This window comes from Octopus bimaculoides, chromosome 17 (genome assembly GCF_001194135.2).
Source record: "Octopus bimaculoides isolate UCB-OBI-ISO-001 chromosome 17, ASM119413v2, whole genome shotgun sequence".
NCBI lineage: Eukaryota > Metazoa > Mollusca > Cephalopoda > Octopoda > Octopodidae > Octopus > Octopus bimaculoides.
The window spans coordinates 13,693,866-13,711,166 of NC_068997.1; the positions used below are offsets into that span (position 1 = coordinate 13,693,866).

General features: G+C 34.5%; 1 long non-coding RNA gene across 1 annotated transcript in view; it reads left to right on the forward strand.

The window, feature by feature from the left end:
- The window catches only part of LOC128249683 (uncharacterized), a 37,403-nt gene that overhangs the window by 2,741 nt on the left and 17,361 nt on the right, over positions 1–17,301 (forward strand). The window lies entirely within an intron of this gene.

Consider the following 17,301-nt stretch of genomic DNA (forward strand, 5'->3'; position numbering starts at 1 on the left):
TATATATATATATATATATATATATACACACACCTATAAATACGTATGCATATACATACATTTGCATATAATATTTGTGTATATATATATATATGCATATTACACGCATATATATAGAGGGAGATGGGGACAGAGGAAGGAGAATGTATACCTCTATATGTGTGTGTGTGTGTATATATATAGTATATTATATGTATACATACATACACACACATATGTATATACGTTAATATATATATATACATTCACCTTCATACATGTATATATGTTTGGAAGAGTGTGTGTGCATGTGTGTGTGGATGTATAACGTGGGCACGCCTGATGCTGGCAAACTGGTAGTTGTCATATTAATAAGATTAATAATAGTAATTGTTTGTGGTACTGTTCTTTTCGTTATTAAAGTCCTGCTTGGTGGTCTAATTATGGTGGCTACAGCTATTAATAATGGATATAGTAGTTATCGAACCAACGCCAGCGCTGCTGCTGTTCTTGTTACTAATGCAATTACAACAGTAATACCAACAGCTGTTATACTGCCCCCCAATGTAGTCTATGCCAGTGTTGTTAATCTCTCTGTTGTCATTGTACTAATTGTTACTACTACTGCTGTTGTTTAAAATCAGCAAGAACATAATAAAGAAGACCTCTGATAATGGGCCGATCCATTTAGGGTTAAAGACCAGATATATTTATATATCTGGTACTTTAGTTGTTCGGCTCTGAGGAGATTTCATTGGTATTTCTAGAAGGTCAAGTGACATACATAATTGCTGCAGATTAACATACATAATTAAGATAAATGTGATGTGTTTATCAATTTTCCTATAGAGGAAAAGACACATAAGAAATATTCCCCATATCCTCTCGTTTAATGTCCTTTATGTTCTAGTGGCTTAGTGAAATATTCATGATTGGACACATTTCGACTGTAACCATCTCAACTCTTCTATTGAGACATATTGTATAAAGAAATCTAGTATCTTGTATCATTTTTTACGGTGAAATTTAAGGAATATTTGATCGAACAACTGTTTAGAGATTATGATCCATGTATGTTGTTAAATACTTGAGGTGGTTTAAAATGTCGCTCTTGTCGCTATTTCGCTCGTACATTGACACGAAGGAAGTTCTGTCATTTGACCAACCCAAACGAGGTTTCAAGATAGAATAATGTCACGCAAAACAACAGTAAAGAAAGTTATCTAGGCATACTGATTAATTATTCAATCCGTTTATGAGAGATTTTGTGGCTAGTCCGCATTACTACGTAAGGAGCATACGACCGAATTTCCGGTTTCTCCGACGTATATATTCCTCTTTGGACGAGGACGGTCCGGCACAGAATTACTCATTTTAGTCAATTGAGTGGATTGGAGCAACGTGAAATGAAGAGTTTTTGCTCAAGAACACATCCGACAGCTCGGACCAGGAATCGAAACGCAATCTTACTATCATAAGTCCCATACCCTAACCACTAAGCCAGGTGCCATCACTCCAGGTTTTAGATTTGTCAAATATTCTTTTCTCCTGTAGGCACAAGGCCCGAAATTTTTGTGGAGGGGGCCAGTTGCAAAAACACTTTTGGAGAGAACGAATCGATGGCAATTACATTTATGTGTGAATTTGTTTGCTTTTATCGGGTGAGTGTACGTGCGGGCATGCGCGTTACTGTATACAAGAGAGTAAGCTGAAAGAATCGTTAGCAATATATAGTATATCTTGTGTGTACCGTTAGATGTACGACTGTGGTTGTTGGATTTAGAGCTCCATGTATCGTATTATCCTCATCCAGTTTGTTTGAAGCATAGTAGTTTAGCGGCAGCTTTACTTAGTAGTTTTATTAGCTATGATATACAACACGATCGTAGAAGGAACTGCGATAAAATCTATATCGTTTTTTATTACATACGTTTCATCATTGTTGTTATTTAGAATTTTTCATTGGATATCTGAAGAACAACTGGTTGCGTTTCCACAACGAATCATCGGAGAAGTCAATTGTATTATGTTATTGAGTGCTAAAATCTAAGGTCAAATAGATGGCGAGACATTTTATAGGTATTTTGAGAGGGGAATAGAAAGAATGCAAAAGATTGAGAGAGATAAAATGTCACGGAGAAACAAGGTATAAAGAGAAGATAAAATTACAGAAAGAAGAGAGAAAAACGAGAGAGAGTGAAGAAAAAGAAAAACGAGAAAAGACAAGATTGTAATTAAAGGAAGAAAGGTCTTAACTTCAACAAAAAGAAAAAAGTAAAATGTATAATTGAAAACATTTTGAAATATTTAGGCAAGATAAAATATTAAAATAAATGAAAGATATAATAGAGAATGTGACAGAGGAAGAGAAAAGCTTATTTGTGTTCTATGCTAACTATTTACTTCAGATAATCCCAATGTTTTGCTTCTGTGTATCACATGAAGAAACGCATGCGCACATTAAAAGCAAAACGGTGACAATTAGATTGTTGCCTTCGGACAAATAAACACTACTAAAACTAATAGTTTTATTCCGTTTATTTGTCCTATTATGTTTCTATCTATCTATGTCTATATGTGTGTATGTATGTGTAATTTGTTGTGTTTTTCTTATTTTTGCCGCTCTACATTTGGCAAATTCTTTGACTGTTCTGTCACAATTTGTCGATTTCGCTTTTACATCCGGTTTCAACAAATCCATTGCTGTTTTGAATCTCTCAACTTACTATGTAATTTGGTGATTCTCCTGTCTCTAATGGTTAATTCTATAATTGTATCCGCTATCCCTAAGATCATTGTTCCCTTTACTGCATTGTCATAAATCCTCTGTTACATGAACTAAGTATAATAATAATATGGTAATATATAATTTGAGGACTATTTTTGCTACTACATCCAACTATTTGAAGGTATTTTTAGATGAACTAGGAACCCAACGATTTGGTCTGACTCCTTCATCGGGTTAAGTCAGTCTGCGCGTCGCGCTGTGGTGTCTCTCTTAATTAACCTCCGCAAACCTTTCTGAATACATCCATCTACATTTCTCTTTCAACTTCTCTCTCTCTGTCTTTCCAATATGCTTGTCTTCCTTTCTCTTACCATACATAACTCTCTTAACATTTCCCCTACGCACGTTTCACTTTCCTTCTCTCATGCACACACATTCTCATACTGTCATTCACTCCACTTCTTCTTCACTTGGTTTCCCTGGCAAACCAAATATATATCCTTCTACCGTTACTTTTAATCTCCCCTTCAATATTTTCTTTTCCACTTTCACTTTATCTTTCGCTCCAGCATTTTTTTCTTTTTTACAATCTTTCATCGAAATCATTCTCACTCACTTCCACTCAAGCTTTCCTGCTTCTCTCTCAATCCCTCCTTCTCTATCTATCTTTCTCCTCTCTCTCTCTCTGTATCTACCTACCTCTCCCTCTCTTAGTGACTGGCTTTTTATCCGCTACGGTACGACTTCCCATTCAACACCTTTCACTCGTATTCCATCAAGCAATCTCTGAATGACCTATACATCTTTTCTAATTATCACACTTTCTTCACCTTTTCTTATCTCACCTTTTATATCTATCAGGCTATCTCTCGATCTTGATATAAATATTACACACACACACACATGTGTACATTTGTATACATGTATACGTACATATAAACATATGCATATATATATATATATATATATATATGTCTGTATGTGCATATATATACTCACATATATAAACATGTATATATATACACATTTAACATATGTGTGTGTGTGTGCGTGTATGTATATATATATATATATATATATATATATATATATATATATATATATATATATAATCTTCCCATAAGTATCGATGTATCTAGCTTATATACTCACGCAGGAACACACATATATGCATCGTTTTCTTTGCATGTATATCTATCCTGTCTATCGATATATCAATCTATCCATTGACCTACCAAACAACATACCAACCTATCTACACCACCGCCCATCCATCCACTCACCTACCCAACTACCTCCCTACCTACATCCCTACCTACCTACCTACGTACATAGCATCTTACCTACGTCCCAACTTCCCATTCTGGTTCATTTATAAATAAAACAAAGAATGGAATGTATTTGTAATTGAAAGACTCTTTCAGATTCAAAGAGCTCTTTGATTATAAAGATTAAGTTAATCTCTATAATTATCATTAACATGTGACCTACACTTTCTAATCAAACAATAATGAGTTGCAGAGATAGTAAAGCATATTTTCTAGGTTTATTGGAGGAGGAGGGGGGGAGTAAGAATTGTATGTATGTATAATACACACACATGCGTACGCATTGAAATATATGCACATGTATGCATACATATATGCCAATAGTAAGAGCGTATTTTCTAGATTAATTAGAGGTGGGGAAGACAGTGAATATGAACCTGCACACACACACACGCATATATAAATACGTATATAAATTAAACACATACACACGCACACACATACATACGCACATTCATACACATATATGTATGTGTGTATATATATATATATATATATATATATATATATATGCATGCATGTGTACATGCATAAATTAAACACATGCACAAGCACACAGACATATAAACACACCCACTCACAAACATACACCCCCAAATAGACACACACGCACAGACTCACATGTATATTTTTATTTATATAGGCATGTATACATGTTCTGAGAGATTAAAATATAGATCACAATACTGATAAACGAGGAAATGCGTATGCATATATATATATATATATATATATAATACTTATGTACACATATATATTCACACACATATAATAAAGTATATACACAAATATGTATATGTATGCATATATATGCGTGTTTGTGTATAGACGTAATATATACAAAGATATATGCATATATTCATATATAACGAATATATACATATTCCTTATATAACACATAAATACAGCGTCAAGCGGCAATTTGTCAAAGCATCTGCGTAGCTGCATTTGTTCATGGTCATGTGTGTACGTATACAAATGTACGTGGGTGTGTGAATGTACACACACACACACACACACACACATCACATACATATGCTTAGTGGTTAGAATATTTTTTTGTCACGAGCTTAAGGGCGTGAGTTCGATTCCCAGCAGCGCGTTATGTTGTGTCCTTGAGCTAGACTCTATTTCACCTTGCTTCTGTCCACTCAACTGGCGAAAACAAGTAATACCTGTATCTCAAAGTACCGACTTTGTCATTTTCTGTGTCACGTTGACTGTTACGGAGAGACTACATCGAAGGAGGCGTGTCTGTGGAGTACTCAGCTATTTTCTACATTTATTTCACGAGGAGTCTGCTTTGTTTTTTTTTTTTTTTTTTTTTTTATCAACTGCAACACTCGTCGTCGTAAACAACGGAATACCAGTTAGAAAGAGGGAGAGAGAGAAAAAAGAGAAGAAAAGATACAGATATTTAGTCCAAGATACCGACAGACAGACTGACGAACAGACAGCTAGATAGATGAAATAGTCATAATAAGCAGAATAATGTCAAATACTAATATTAATGTAACTCGCAGTTCTCCGTAGAAAATTAGAAGCCCTGAGCTTATGTTAGAAACATTATTACTATTATTATTATTATTATTATTTCGGAAGTTAGACGAAAGGATTTTGAGCCGAGGGTGATATGGCAAAAAGGTGATCTAATAGATCACGTTTGTATTGGTTCACACGTTGGCTACTTGTACTACAATCAGTTGATATAGCGTTCGAGACATACACACTTCACGTCTGGCTGTACAGCCTTTTTGTTTGTTTATTTCACCGTTTAGTTTTCCCGTCTTGTTTTCCGTCCGCCACTACCCTCCACGAAAACAATTTAATTTGTGTTCGTGGGAAGAACCCTTTTAACGATGCGTACTGCCTTAATTCTTCGAAACGCCGGAGTTTTAATGGTGGCAGCTGAGGAAGGGGATGTTTCTATGTGGCCTGCTTGTTTGTTGCACCTTGTTTACCATTTTTGTCCTTGTTCTTTTGCCACATCATGTACCCAGTTATATATCTATATGTACATGTGGATGAACGTATATACATACATGTGCATATATATGCATATACTCATATATCGTTTGTATACATATATATATATATATATATATATATATATATTCAGTATATCTATCTCGACGGTTATATTGGTAGATGTTTAAATAATGTTTTATTTTAAGTTCTTTTAAACGATAACAACGGAGTATTTTTGAAAAATGAAGTGATTTTACACTGAAAATAGAATCAAATTTATTTTGATGTCCCAGTCAACATGAGTTTCCCAATAAGTATTGGGAAACTCATGTTTAGTATATTGAAGAAGCTTTGGTATATTTTTGTGGAGAGATAAAACGCAAAATGAACATCGGCAACATTTATATTCAGAACGCAAAGGCATTTTTTGTCACTCTACCGATTCTTCCGATTCCAGACTTTTGTCTTGCAGCCTGGTAAACCATTATTCCAAAGTTACTTCAACTTTCTCTTATACCGATTAGTCACTGCTACAAACCACTTCCTTGGAATACGAGAAATCGCAGCTAAACATTCTTTATAGCATGTTCTGTAATAAAAAGGGATACTGTACATATATCTGAAAAGAATGAGTGCTGGTCGTGCTTGGAATGTCTTTGGTCATACTTCTGCTCAATTAGAGCTAACAATACCAGCTCTTCTCCACTCATTGACCTCGCATCTTATATATTTTTTATTCCTTGTCCTCGCCAACACATCATAGCAAATTCGACGTATTTTTTCTCCTTATATTAATAACTGTAACTAAGCTCTGATCAATTTTTCTCTCCAGCCTCAAGTCTGCAGGAGTTCAAAATGTGCATTAAACCGTATCAACCTCCCCAAGCTATAACTATTCAACTGTGACTATTATACAGAGAGCTCCACCTCCTCACGATAACAAAACGCAATCCTGCCAAATGACGGCCCTCCGTTTGTCTTGTTATTAATATTTTCATTTAAATTTTTTATAGCTTATTGATTATTGTTATGGCTATTTTTTAAAAAAATTATATTTTTTTTATATCAAAGAAAAATGAAATGACGGCCATTTTCTCTTTGTGTTTATTGGTGCAATTTATTATTTATTTTTTTGTTTTTTGTCTCTTTTTTAATATCTGTTTTTGCTCTTGATCCTATTGTTTTTTATATTGTTCTTATTACTATTGATGGTCGTGTTTTTGTTGAAGTTATTATTCGTGCTATAGTAGTTTTTTTTTTCTTTGTTTTGTTTTCTTTTCCATATTGAAATGATTTTGGTTTGCATTTATTAAAAAATTTCGAAATGAATCGATTAGCGCGGACACTAAATGAAACAATTTATCCATTGTCCTTTAATTATATTTTCCATTGGTCTCTATTACCAAAGGTTTTCTTCTTGCCCTGCCTACTGCTACTGTTGTTGTTGTGGAGCTATTCTTTTTGTTTAGCTAGAGTTCAGCTGTGGTCGACCAGACGTGCGATCAAAGGCCTTATTCTCGTGGTCGTATGCATTTTAAGGATGTCTGATAGTTCATTATTTTACGAGCCCATTTTTTAAATACACTAGTGCATTGTTTGAGGATGATTTAGTGACTGTTATTTCTGTCTGTCTGCAAGATCACTAAAAGGCTCCTTCCTAACGTCCTTTTCTCTCTCTCTCTCTCTCTCTCTCTCTCACATATATATGTATGCATATATATATACACACACATACATATGTATTTATATATATATGTATTACTCTTTAATTTTTTTACGTTTCAGTCATTTGACTGCGGCCATGATAGAGCACCGCCTTTAATCCAAGAAGTTGACCCCAAGACTTATTCTTTATAAGCCATAAATATTCTCTCTAAAAGTTTCACCATGTGTGTTATATTAGCTTCAAATTTTGGCACAATGCCAGCAAGCTCAGGAGAGGGGATGTGTCGATTACACCCACCCTAGTGTTCAATTGGTACTTATTTTTATCGATCCCGTAAGGATGAAAGGTGAAATCGACCCCGGTGGCATTTGAGCTCGGAACGTAAAGTCGGACGAAATACTGCTATGTCTTTTGCTCTGCCAGTTCACCGCTTGAAACCATGTATATTACATTGCTGTTCATATAGCATCTACTTCTATCTTTTGTCTACAATGATTCGAAAGGTAAAAACGGAAAATCTCTTCTTGAACAGGAAACCATTCGTCATTCCCTTTGTAAATTGTCTTGATAAACAAGATACACATTTTAGATATTACGATATATCTTAGATATTACAATATTTTAATGCTGAATATCATTTCGAAATTAAATTAATCAATGTGCACTTGAAAAAGTCTTCTGCATAAATGTTACTCCAACCTGGCCGCAGCTCTCGAGCTCAAACTAGCAAAAGTAAAGGGATATAAGAAGCTTGCTTCCCAACCACATGGCTCTGGGTTCAGCCCCACACCGTGGCATCTTGGGCAAGTGTCTTCTACTATAGCCTCGAGTCGACCAAAGCCTTGTGAGTGGATTTGGTAGACGGAAACTGAAAGAAGCTCGTCGTGTACATACATATATATGTATGTATATATATTTATGTGTATGTGTCTTTGTGTGTGTTTGTCTCCTTCCCCCCGTCATCGCTTGACAACCAATGTGTGTGTCCGCATTAACGTTAAGCCATTTACTTTATGCCGATTGATTGCAAGAACGCCGTTGTTGGCTTACAAACTGTTTTGTGAAATGGCGTCAGACTATTTGCTTGAAAATACATTACATTCCGGTACCCCTAAAATATATTTATAAACATAAGTTTAAGAAATTTATGGGTATACATGTTTCTCTGTAAAATTATCATCACCTTTTGCTTATTTTTTCTTCAAACACGACATTTTGCGGCCTCTTCGAAATTCTTCAAACCGAAACTGAGAACTGGCACGTAATTTTTCATCAGAGTAGATTCCACTAGTCGTACTAAGGAAGAACGGTGATGTGAACTGGGTATAAGCTTAAATATATCAACCAAAAAAACAGATACAAAGTACAGCCTATGCTACGTGCTTCTTCACATTTTCCGCCAACTAAATTTTTAAATCAACGTAGTTCGTTTTTGCTTCTTAATTTGTTTCCTCTGGAGGGGAGTTGAAATGTAAAGTAGAGCCCTGGCGAATGTGCTTTGTTTTATATTTCAATATTTTTCCCCTTTTAATAATGCATCCTTTTGCCATTTTACAAACAACGTTACTATTATTTGAGTGACGAAGATCAATAACAAATATCGATATTTTGCCCTTTTCGTTTTATTTCCATCCCCAAAACCATTTCTTACTCCTCCTGACCTGTGGTGGTTATTGGTTTATCTCGCACATAATGACATTTTATTTTTAAAATACAAAAACCAATAAAATTAGCCATAACAGTAACAATAATAACAACAGTAACACAATACTTCTATGGTGTTAGTATTTTTATAGACTATTAATCTTTATTTTAATAGTTTCAAAACACTGGTTTAATGGTTTAAAAATTGCCGATCAAAACGGTCATCAATATTTTACATTGGGGAAAAGTCTGGTGTGTGTATTTATATATTTATTTATATTACTGTTTATTTGTTTATTTTGCGCTTAGTTTTAATTACAATTTCTGAGATATAGTAATTAAAACGGTCGTGTAGTAGTAGTATAAGATCTAGCTTTGTGGTAATATAGAATGCGGTTTTGTGGTATTATAAGTGCATTTGGTTTGTAATGTATTTTTGTTATCGAAAAACGATTAATAACTCCATGATTAATGATTCGTCGTTTTATATTCAGAAACGTGGGTAGTGCCTGCTTATGGAAATGACTAAAATCTTTTTAAAAAATGGGCAGGGAAAACGCCAACACTTCTCATCATATCGCCTTAAAAATGGAAATATTGTATAAGGTAATCTAGAGAAATTATCCAGATAGATGATAGATTGTCATGGTTGGGTTGCTGTTGATCATATAGCGGTATTCGATGAGAACTGACTACTGGTGAACTAGCAAACGCGGAACTGTAGGCTTGTAAAAGAAAATTTTAACTAGAAGCTACAATTCTTCGGAATTTTGTTTTTCTGCATATAAAAACCTATATCGAATGAACAAAGCAGGATTGAAAACACGAGTCTATGACAATTATGTATAATAAAATTAAAACCTGGTCATATATGTTCACCACTGTTTTGCTAGCAACAAAACACAAGCACCATATTTTCCCCAAAGCATCTAAATTAATTTCGAATTGTCTCATGTCTTTGAAAATCAGTAACAGTGTCCGCTTGGTTTTCTATTCAATATCTAGTCAGAAGAGAAATTTCAATGACCTGAGAATGCTTTCTTTGTATTTTTTTTTCATTTTGTTCTTATTTTTGAAAACGTCATTCAGCAAATAATCTCTTATCTTATCCTAACAAATAGCTTTGCAACAACGGTAATATTACAATTTAACAGTTAATCCAATGACAACACTGTTAAGATAATTAGCAGATTATTTTTACAAATAATTTAAATTAGGTAACATTGACAATTGCAAAGATCAAAAGCATAAGACGATGAAGAGGAGAAGGGCGACGTTGTTAATAATAAATTATGACGACGACGACGACAATGATGTTGGTTATAATTACATCGTTGAGTATTGATGTCAGCGATGATTGCAGTTTTGATGATGACATTCAAAGGAGAGAAAAGAATTACAATAACTACAATAACGAGTGTAATGATGACGATGATGATATTGACGACGACGACGACGATGGTAATAAAGATGGCGACGTTGTTCTTTTTTAGCTGGAGGAGACAAGTTTGTGCTACAAAAGGTTTCGATTGTAATTGTTTTGTTTCTTTTGTCGGTTTTAGTGCACGTACAAATATATTATCAAAACTAACCTTCCTTTCTTATGACATCAGAGTGGCGTTAGCAGAAGATTAAGCAGCTATATCTTGCAAATAAATCAAAAACTCTTTATATTAATGGCTTCTTAAAAAAGCGAAGACGTAAATAGCTCCAAATATGTTGGTATTACACACAAACACACCAATTGAAACACTACACATATGCAAATATATATAGGGGCAGGCGTGACACTGTGGCAAGAGGTTCGCTTCCCAACTTCATGGTTCCCGGTTCAATCCCACTGCGTGGAAAGTAGGACAAGTTTTTTTGCTACTATAGAATAGTGCTGACTTGTGAGTGAATCTGGAGGACGGAAACTGAAAGAAGCCCGACGTGTGTGTGTGTGTCTCTCTCTCTTTCTCTCTCTCTCTCTCTCATATTCTTCAAGGCTGGGCCCCAGCATGGTCGCAGACTGAGTAAAACAAATTGAAATTAAACAATAAACGATATATATAATATATAACATAATATAATATATATACATACATATGTCTATATATACATATGTGGTGTGTGTGTATATACATATATATGTATGTTTAGAGATACACTCGTGCGAACATAGATGCATGTATATAGATTTATATTTCTGTCTATCTATCTATCTATCTATGTATGTATGTATGTATGTATGTATATATATATATATATATATATATATATATATTCACACACTGACACACTTGTAGTAAGATTAGCAATTTTGAACTCGTAAGGCTTTATTGTTGCTATCATTGTTAGTTTTGTGGACGCAGTTGGTTTTATTAGTTTAAACCAGTCACAATGTTCAATCGACGGTAGATGATGGATTAAAGACGATTAAAAAAGAATTGATTTTCATCTTGGGTCAAGTTCTACAGAAAAATGATTATCATCGTCGTCATTATGATTACCAGCTTCGTCATCGTCGCCAGCGGCTTCATTATCATTAATTTTTAACGATCATTCTATGATGATGAAGAGGATGTTTAATGTATTTTGCTGCAGGAATTTCTCGAGTAAGCTCTGGAATAATTATTTTGGGTTTCTGCGGCTGTGTGTAACAGTTTAAATTCATCATACTGTTCCACTGCCTTATAAACGGGTCACTGAACACAACACACCGAAATTTTCGTTCCGGGTCACGTGAAAGGTCAAGCTGACCGCTGTTTATAATTCATGCTTATATACGCATAGTCATACATACATATATACAGACTTGTATACATAGATACACAAACACACGCACACGCACACACAAGCGCGCGCACATGTAAATGTATATGTATGTTATATGCATATATATATACATGTATATATATATATATAATGTATGTGTGTATGAGACTGTATGCAGAAGGAGAGAGGGGAGAAAGAGAGAGAGAGACAGATAGATATATAAAAAGGAGATTGGTAGATAGACATTTGTATGTTCGTATATGTGCGTGGGTAAACTTTCTCTGGTTATATATATATATATCGTACTTCCTCTTTTCCTCTCGTTGCTCACCTATACTTCTACTTCCTCCCTTTGTTTCTCCCTCTACCACTCTCTCTCTCTCTCTTCCCCGTACACCGGCATGGTCACATGCTTCCGGTCAATAATCCTATTCTTCCTTGGCTATCGCCGACCAAACACGCGAACCACTTCGTCCCTACTTTCAAGTTCGTGCCTCATAGCGTTCATACACACATAATTTTCCCCGTCTGGCCGTATAGCCTTTTCTGTTTGTTTTCCTGTCTTGTTTTTTGTCCGCCACTACATTCCTCCATGGCAAGGTTTAATTTGTGTATACAAATTTAATTTGCGGTCCATGGGAAGAGCCGTTTTAACGATGCGTCCTACTCAGCTACATACGAATATGTAGGAATGTGTGTATATGAATATATACAAACGTGTCTTTGTGAATATATTTTTATATGTATGAATTTATACAGGAATGCGTGTTTCTAAAGACATACATGTATATTCGTACGCAAACGCCTGTATATATGTGTGTTTGGGGGGGGGGTAGTAGTGTAGTATGTGAGTATGTATTCATATATACTCTCTTTGTGCATACACGGGCGTGGGTTGTCAATGGGTTAGTAAGAATATATATATGAATTGCATTTCTAAAAGTTGATCTCACTGAAAAAGGATTCCCAAATATCTTAAATCGATAAGGTTCACTCACATTTACGGTTCAATAATACGAAATTAAATTCCCAAACTTGATCACTGGTCGTCATCGTCACCTCCACCCAAGCCATAACCCTTATTGAAGAGTTCTGAATCTCGTAACGGAACCTATGACAAAATTATTCTATCTCTACTTCATTGGTTGACGTTGTCACTTGGTGTTTGGATTAAATGGGAAGTATTTTCTGCTACTTCATACACAAACATTCCCTCTACAGTTTTTAATATTTATCTATCTATCTATCTATCTATCTATGTGTGTGTAGATATGTAGACATACATTTACATTTATGTGTATATACACACAGACCAAAATAATGTATGTATACATATATAAATATATGCATATATACATATACACGTGTGTATATATATATATATGTATATATATACATGTATATATAAAGCTCTAAACATATACATATATAAATTCATATATATACATACGTGTACATGTAATATGTACGTGTGTATATATATATATATATATATATATACGCTTATAAATATTCAGAAACATTAATATAGAGACACGCACGCATATAATATACACGTATGTGTGCATATGTATCTGCTACTGTGCTATGTGTGTGTGTGTACGTACGCGGTGGCTTTAGGAGAGAAAACGTAATTTTCCGCTTGTTTTGTCCGCACGAAAACCTTTCTTGATGGGAGAAAGTTTATGTCTTATTCTTAGGCGAAACGTGTTTCGTTGTTCTTTTAAGATTTTATGAGTCCAATAAATCTTTCAGAACTGCCTATGTGGTTGTGGTTTCGTGCACATTTCATTCTGTAAGATGTATGTATCTGAATTTCTCACTGTCTTTCTTTCTCTCTCTCTCTCTCTCTCGTATACATAACATTCGTATATATAGCAATGTAACTACCTTCTACATCTTCGTTCTTAGTTTTCCCTTTCACAACTTTGCGCACGTTTACATACATATATAGCTAATACATACACACACAAACACATGTATACGTGCATGTAAAAGCATGCATGCATGCATACATATATATAATGTATATATATGTATATAGAGACGGATAAATAGGGATATATGCATATGTGTGTGTGTGTGTGTATTATATATATGTGTATATATACTTATATATATATATATATATATATATATATATATATACATACCTACATATATTTACCTATCTGTTATCTGTATTTAGTGTGTGTGTATATATATAGATATAGATATACTTTATTAATAAAGCTGCAAAGACACCACAAAAACTGTTACTCAAAGTTTCACGTTCTCATTCGTCGGACACTTTTCGTCGAGAATCAACCAAAGCAGCTTTCGCGAATCAACCAAAGCAGCCTGACGAATGGGAACGTGAAACTGAGTAACAGTTTTTGTGATGTTTTTACAGCTTTATTAATAAACCAGACACATACAATCGTATATAAACACACAAACACAGGCGCGCACATGTATCTATATTTATGTTTCTATACAATCGTATAGAAATACACACGCATTCATACATACAAAGAGAGAAAATGAGTGCGAGACAGAGACACAGGCAGAGAGAGAGACAGAGAGAGAGAGAGTACAGTGAAATTGTTGCGTGGAGTGAAGTGTCGAAAGTTTCGGATAGACTGTCTCTTCTGGGTTAAAACGACAGTGGACACGGAAGTAAATGTGTGCCTATTAATAAGTACTTGCTTATCGTTAAATTTTGCACAGGGGTTCACGACTGCTTTAGGAAACTATGGAATTTTGCACAACCAGTTCCTCTATGGATGTACGATTAGTTTTTCTTTATCTAGCACATATTTACCACAAAAGGAGAAATGTAAATTGTAAAAGTTTTCATCGTTGTTATCAAGTAATTATAATTTGTAGTTAGCGATGATCGTGTATAACACCATTTCATTCCTTCTAGAAATCTTCAGCATGATTTAACCTGTAACTTTTTAATTAGATGTATTGCGAAGTGAGATATTTCCATCAAATTTAAGATAAAATTAATTTCAGTCTAAAGAAAATTCATGAAATGTTCCCTTTTTATATTCATAGAACGTTAGTAATTTAGGAAAGAAGAAAAAGAGAAAACAGTTTTAGCGTTTACGTGTAGAGTAACAGAGAGGGAGAGAGAGAAACAGAGGGAGAGAAAGAAAGAAAGAAACAAGGAGTGAGTGGAGGTACTGAGTTTGAAGAAGATGTGTTTCTATATTCAAATCTTACTAGCTTTCCCAGTTAGAATGTTTCCCGTATTTCAGATTGTTATATATCTTTATGACTGCAACACAGTAATGTTGTAACATAGACAAATCAATATTTTACGGACGACACCCGTTCGTGATACCCGAAGGCCATCATAAGATATATTTATAGTAGCCGTATTTGTTGACGGTACCAGTTTTAAAATGAATTTCACGTAGATACATTGCTTGTAGTTACAGCTATATTGTCTTGACATCTTTTATTGTGATCATATCTAGATTTTCTTTCCTCAAGCCACCACGTAGATTGTAAAAATTGTTTATGATCAATGCGAAAAAATTTGAATTTGTATTTTAAGGTGGGGGTTAAGAATATTAGAAATACTTGCTTATGTATATGATTACCTTATTTGAATATTTTAATGAAATTATTTTCTTTGGATAATAAAAGATATTTACATTTATCACTGAGTGGTAAGACCTTTGTTTCGCAACCATATGGTTCTATGTTCACTATGATTATGAGGTTGCTTGGGCAAGTGTCTTCTACTATAGCCTCGAACTGGCCAAAGCCTTGTGAGTGAATTGGGTAGACGAAAACTGAGAGCAGCCCGTCGTATATTTCTTATTTCTTTACTGCCCACAAGGGGCTAAACATAGAGGGGACAAACAATGACAGACAAAGGGAGTAAGTCTATTACATCAACCCCAGTACGTAACTGGTACCTAATTTATCGACCCCGAAAGGATGAAAGGCAAAATAAAGATAAGATAAAGAAAGCAAAGTCCGTCCATGTCTTTGTCAAATAGGGATTGCCATTCAAATGCACTGTTTGATCTTATTTCGCTTTAAACTTACAGACTTCTTAACTGCTATAAATATCATATGTTTCGTTAATATTGACGTTGTTATTGAGCCGCCACAGAGTTCTCTTCAGCAGGTTGCTGGCCACTATTTTCTGCTCTAAACTGATTTAACAGTGTCCAAGATTTTTTTAAATTCCTAATACACACCCACGCGCGCACACATACAGACACACGCAAACTTATTTCTTTATTGTCCACAAGGGGTTAACATAGAGGGGACTAACAAGGACAGACAAAGGGGTTAAGTCGATTACATCAACCCCAGTACGTAACTGGTACCTAATTTATCGACCCCGAAACGATGAAAGGCAAAGTCGACCTCGGTGGAATTTGAACACAGAACGTAGCGGCAGACGAAAATACCGCTAAGCATTTCGCCCGCCGTGCTAACGTTTCTGCCAGCTCACCGCCTTCGTCGTATATTTCTAAACATATGTGTATGTGTATGTCTGGACACGCGCGTATGTGTGTACGTTTGTCTTTGTCCCCCATCATTTAACGACCGGTGTTGGTTCCAGTTTTCTTTTCCTTTCTTTTCTCTCCATCTCTATCCAGTCTTTCAGAGATGTACATAGTCAAAGGTTTAAACACATCTTTCTTTTCCCCATTTCCAGCGTGTCAAACTAATACCAAATGTGTTTTTATTACCTCGTCTACGTGTTGGACTTTTCGTCCTATCTATCTATCTATAAATATATATGAGTGTACAATCACCGTGATAGATCGCTATGTATGTATATATATATATATATATATATATATATAATAAAATTATTAGGGACAAAATCCATATATATATATATATGTGTGTGTGTGTATGTATATGCATATATATATACACCTATATACATATACATATATATATATTTTTAGAAGCGTTGAGATGTATTGTAAGATACAGAAATATATTTATTTCTCAAACCTCTTGATAATGCTATAAATAGCTTGATCAGAATAAATTATCCATATATTGCAGAAAAATACGTTACTGGCCAGCCATGAGACTCGAACTCACATCTCTGTAATTACGCGTCAAGTGTTTTACCATTAAACTAAGCTGCCCAGCAACGACTTCTGCAATTTTAGAACTTATAAATTTAGCTTCATAAGACACTAACGTTAAATTCAGCTTTACGATGAAAGTAAACAAAGAAAGTTTTTTTTTTTTTTTTTTTT